Raw genomic sequence first — 6,166 nt, forward strand, 5'->3', positions numbered from 1 at the left:
AACTATCTACACCTCAATAAGTAAATCACTTATTTAATCAATCATAAGGATTAAATATATTAGGAACTGAGAACTACAAAAAGATTTATTCCAGTAGAACATCTAAAGATGGAGTACAAACCTAAAACGCTGATTTTAAATAAAGCACTCACTAATTCATTGTTTCTTTCTGTTTAAGAGGGATCGGAAAAAAGAAAAAAAAAAGTTGATTATGACAAATCTTGCTTGATGATTCAATATTGTGTAAAAATGAAGATTTTCACTTCACTAATGAAGATTTTATTTAATTTATAGTCCTTCGCATTGGCATAATTATTGATTAATATTAATGTGTGAATACGCATAGTAAATTAGTTATCTTTTCTTGTGTTGACTTTCAAAATAATTATGTGGTTTAAACAAACACATTTCTCAAAAACATATCTCGCATAGGATTTCTTCAATAGGTACATCAATGTTCACCGATAAAACAAACGTTTATATAGATAAGTGATATCGAGAGTGGAGAAAACAAAGCTATTAACCATTCCTAATTTTCTGCTGGACAACCCAAAGAAAACAGTTTTATTATACTCTTTCCATCATTCTATTTTTAACAGATTCAATGAATTGTTTATCTTGTAACTCCCTGCAAAGTTTGATTTAATTAATAGTATCTTTAAGAACAGAATCGTTGCATGTAATATACGATATTATGTAATAAGTATAAAATACAAAGCTGTGCCGCCCAACTTCATTACCCAATCATAATGAATTATGATACATTATCATTTTTATATAACTGAAATTTATAATTTTTAAATAAGGAGAAACATTCGAGAAAGTGTTTGTGCTTGTGAGTAGGGGACTTGTTAGGGGGATATAAGTGATATATTATAAAATTTGAATTATAACAAAATCAATTTTTGGGCTATTTACACCTCTTTTTAATTTTGATTAATTTTTTGACATTTATTGGATTTGTCTAAAACTTTTAACGATTTTTAGAAAAAAGAATTCAAATTTCAATCACACAATAATTAAAATCCAAATTATTAGCATAACCTCAAATGTCTTTCTCTTTGAGCCATTCCTCTTTTCTTAATTGTATGAAACTTTTAAGATGAAAGAAACGTTGCTCACCAATAAATTTATTTCACAATATTTAATTTGATTTTTTTTGCTTAACTAGATCTAAACCGACCGTTATTTTTACTTATTTTAAGTATAAATTCTTTTCGGATGAGCTGATTTTTTTTTTCTTACCTCCTAGAACAAAAGAAATAAGCAATTACAAATATATACAATGGAAAATTATATGTACAAATACCGGCTATCTGATTATCTTGTTTTGCCGGGATGGGATTATAAGAATGGTGGGATGAGCTAAAATTTGTCTCAGGTAACCTTAAAATACCAAAGGTAGTAAAAGGTAAGACACAACACGAATTACTTTTTCTTTTTTCACAGTAATGCACTTACTAATTCACTTTTTATTTTATTTATTCACTTTAAAAAAAAAAAAAATTGTCATATTTTTTTATCTGCTACTTCGTAAGGGAACCTTTCTTTTATTTCATGTATTTTCAGTCAATTTTCTTATTCTAAATAATTTGGTTCCACCTTTTATATATATATATTTGATTTGTAGGACAGTGAATTACAATTCACTTCAAAGAGTAACTCAGTTGAAAACTGGATAACTATCCGTGCATGGCCTAAAGGTAACAAGTGTCTATATTCTTAGTTGTCGTAAACAACCGCCAGATGTCAGGCCAAAGCCGACACTAGCGCTCCAACAGGTTCCAGTATCTCAGTCGGTGCGTGAATCTTGTTCTTGATTGTACGTCCGTCAGTGATCATTACGTAACTAGTTTTTTTGGTTTTTGTTGTATCTTGTTTGAATAGACCTTTAATCACTTTGCAAGCCACCTTCATAATTTTGTAGGTAAGTTTATTCTCTAGTTGGTCATAAAAATATGATTTTTCGCACTTTTGAATTTTTACTAGATCTTTGTAAAATATTCGTTAACACAACAAAGACGGTGTAAAAAAATAAATAGATTTTTACCTCTATAACAAGATATTTTTAGTAACTATGTAAATAATCTAATTGGAAACATTCAATACCAATTAGTAATCTCTTCTCTTAATTTTCATTAAACACAAACTTCAAGAGTAAAGAAAAGTTTTTTCTTAATATTTTATTTCAACCAATATTTATTAATAGATTTGATAATCGTTTCTAAATAACCTACTCATACGGAATTATGTTCCGAAAAGATGGTTTATTCTTAATAATAAATCATTAATATACTTTTTATTTTACTCATCATTATTTCTTTTTTCAAATTGTAATTTGCGTATTGGAGTTTTTGATGAAAGAATTCAAGTTAAAAAATAGTACTGTTTTGGTCTAGTTTTTATTATTTGGCATTTTAATGGTTAAATAGGAATATTAAATGCAGACAATGAAAAAGTCAACGTAATAAATATCACCTTAATTTATTACAAAGTGCAACAATAATTTTATTTGTCTGATTTTCATTTATTTACTTCGAATATAATTTAAATATAAGTTACTGGTGTACAATTTATTTTGGAAAAATTAAGTATTTCCCTATAAACTATTTGTTCCTCGCCAATAAATATCAAATCTGTCAAACCCTAGATTCTATAAATCTAGCGATAATAATCTAAATAGTTTCAATATTCAAATATAAAATATTAAAAATACTTATATGCGTTTAATAATACACTAGAATCACAAAATTAAGCTAAAAGGACATGTGTGATCTCTTGGTAAAATTAATGCGTTTTACAAATGGAAATCATTTGGTGTTATATTTATGAGACAAGTCATTTTTAGTGTAATGTTCAGAAAAAACAAGATGATTCTCGATTATCATGTTGTTATACATGTATGTAAATTTAATGAGGGAGATTAAAGTATTGTAAATAATATATATATATATATATATTTTGTAGCCTCCGACTGGGAATAATTCAATTTAAGTTAATAACTATCATTAAATGACAGCATGTTTGAACTTCAGTTCTATTTGATTTTTCTTTTACCATCTTTTTAATGTTTACAAAACTATTTTACAAAAACCACAACATTAAACGTTATCTAATAATAATATTGTTGTCCAGGGGACGTATTACGTAATTATACCTACTTGGACCTGCAGACTACACCTCTCCCGTTTCAGGTTTTAATTCTGTTTATGCAATCCCCCTCTTTTTTTAATGTGAATTTATTTATATTTTATAATCTTTGGTTTTTATCATTATCATTCATTTGCTGTTTTTGAGATTTGGAGTAAAAAGTCTTTGAATCATCGAACTTCAATTCAGAGTCTAAAATTATTTAGAGGAATGTTAGGAATGAAAACAGTGGACTCTCAACAATCCGAACTAATTAAACCCAAGGCGGTTCGGATTAGTGAAAAATTCGAATTACCGAACGCGAAAATAGGTCACTTTGTAAATAACAAATCTTTTAAAAACAAAGACAACATAAAAACATTTTCACAATAATTAATCATTTTTAAGGACTTAGACTACATCTGCTTCATCAATAGATTTTGAAAATTCGATAGAATTGAAAAAGGTTTCCACTCTGAAGATTTATTATCGTTACTTTCTTCTCTAAACTTAATGTGAGATGTTTTCTTTTCAAAGCGCACATTTCAAAATAAGAAAACTAGAGTTTATATTTTTTGCTTTTGGGAAGTGGATATATTAATTTTTGAATGAAAACCCCTTAATTCGATAAAAATATACAACTATAATTTGAAAACTGTCCATCACCGGTCTATATAGAGAATTTTTTTTCAAACAAATTTTCTCCTTTCTTGGTGAATAGATTTATTTATTCTGTTGGCAGACGCACCAGTTTAGTGGGATTCAATCTTTCTTATTACCACTTTAACAACTAATGTAATTGCTTTTATTGCCTAACCATCGTACATATAATGAAAATACACCAATAAGCGTAATAAAATTCAATTTATATTGTATTCTCATATTTTTTTTAAATTGTCGAAAAATCCTTTTTTACAAAAAATTTGTGACAAATGAGTAAAGTAAAACCAGGTAACATGCTCATCTAACACAAAATAGCTGATTCAAGTTTCTTTATCTTTATTATCCTTTATATACCCATTAAAAAATATTACCTCACTGTCTACACTGATTATAGAGACTTGAGACTTTTTTTTTATTTAATCGTGTCATGGTTCTTTTGATGCATTTTTTTTCGAATGAAACATAAGAGTAATTAAAAATTTTGTGAGAATACTTTATCAATATAGGAGAAAAAGCTACTGTATATCCTTGGAGAATTTATTAGACACAATGATTAATGATTATTATGACTACTAATACACAGACAGATATGTGAGTTCAAGAACAAGATGGAATCAACAAGTTGAACTGAAAGTCAAATAGCTTACATCAAGCTAGAAATAGAAGATAGCCTTCCGGAAACAAAGACCTTGATTCTATAGAAAACGATTTTGATACCTTTTGTATTGAAGGTTATAACTGGAAGGAATTGCATTTAAGATAAATCCACTTTATAGGGAAAATATTACCTTTAAAAACATGTATTGAATTAGATTGTTTCTTGTCATTGACATAAATTATATTGTTCATGTCATGAAAAATATAAAAGAATTATCTCTTTCATTATGTACATATTAATATTTTATGTACATATTAATATTTTATGTACTTATATCAAATGACATTTATATATTTATTCTTGCATTTTGCTATGCGTCGTATATTTAAACGGAAAATCAATGAAATCAACATAAATCCTAATAAATTAAAGTTATATAAAACATCTGTAATGAAGACTTTTAATAATTAGTCCTATAGTTATTTTCCTCACTCAAAGACGCACTTTGAAATACTGCTATAAACTAGTGAGTAAAAATGAAATGAATAATCTGAAATTTTGTAGTCTTCTATTTAAGAATTTTAGAACCTTTTGATATGAATTATTTGCCTCATAATTGATTATGTAACCACATAGCTAGGGTATTGTTGCTGTATCAAGTTTTAAAATCGATCAACATTTTATTTTTTTTTTTAGTTTGAAAATTTTTAAGTAGAAATGCCATTTAAACTATCCTCGTCACCTTTTGATTTTTTTTTAGAGCTAGAGTTTGAAGATACAAGTTAATTCGGTCTTACTCTCTTGTCTGAAGCATCTATATCTGAAGGCAATAATGCATCTAAATCATTGAAAACCGTGTTCCTTTTAGTATAAGGAAAGACTTTTTACACTCGAGACTTATTGCTACCTAAGCTGAGAGCAAAACCCTCAAAAAATATCAAAATTCAGCGCAAGTTTAGTGAGTTTACTTCACACGTTAGCCAATCTGTACTCATTATCAAAACTTGATTAAATTATGAAAAATCGTTCACTCTCTACCTGTTTATTTTGGAAAAACCAATATCTTTAGATGGACTTTGTGTAAATTTTACTACACAAAATATTATAAAGTAGTTACAGTATGGTATGTAGCATAGTATGTTGATGAGACACTAAATAGTATTATGATGTGGAAATAAATGAATGAAAATAATAATTGTTGTGGCTTATTTTATAAGTTAGTACCAAAAAACCGTTTCATTAGGTTGTGATCATTGTGTAAAACATGTTTTACCGCAACACGTTCAAAAGCAATAATCAACTTTTTAAAACAAATCTTTTTTATTTTTAATTTAAAGGCAATCCACAGCGAACTTGATGTTTGCTTGGTTATCTACAGGTGACCAACCTATTCTAACCATGGTGGAGGGTCAAGTTTTAAATTTCGTGGGACCACCACTTAATGCAAAAAGTCAACGCTTCTAGGCCGGATACAAACCGACGCCCCCCGCAGATCTCAGAACGATAGACCTAGGCCTAACCAACTGAATTACGGTATTTTTTGGATTATTAAAACCATTTTGAAAACAATGCTAAAAATAAAAATGTGATCATTATTTAATTTCTGACTGAATGTGTTTTTTAAAGCACACAAAATAAAGGTATACTTTTTTTTTTTTTAATCCCCCTCCCTTGCCATCTCTGGCATACGGGGTGCGGGAGCAGTGGGGTAGTGCGCTGGGGCTTGCGCATGCCACTACTCCCTAGGATCACCAATCTTTTTTTTTTTTTGCTTTT

The 6,166-nt window shown here is 28.2% G+C and overlaps 1 long non-coding RNA gene across 4 annotated transcripts in view; it reads left to right on the forward strand.

The window, feature by feature from the left end:
- Window positions 1-1,775: 1,775 nt before the first annotated feature.
- The window catches only part of LOC136796602 (uncharacterized), a 115,317-nt gene continuing 110,926 nt past the window's right edge, over window positions 1,776-6,166 (forward strand). For all 4 annotated transcript variants that reach the window (XR_010844342.1, XR_010844341.1, XR_010844340.1 and 1 more), the window contains exon 1: window positions 1,776-1,927. This is a non-coding gene — a long non-coding RNA (uncharacterized lncRNA). The remainder of the gene's footprint in view (window positions 1,928-6,166) is intronic.

Source organism: Halyomorpha halys, unplaced genomic scaffold, assembly GCF_000696795.3.
Source record: "Halyomorpha halys isolate HHAL.00 unplaced genomic scaffold, Hhal_1.1 Scaffold1178.1, whole genome shotgun sequence".
Lineage (NCBI taxonomy): Eukaryota > Metazoa > Arthropoda > Insecta > Hemiptera > Pentatomidae > Halyomorpha > Halyomorpha halys.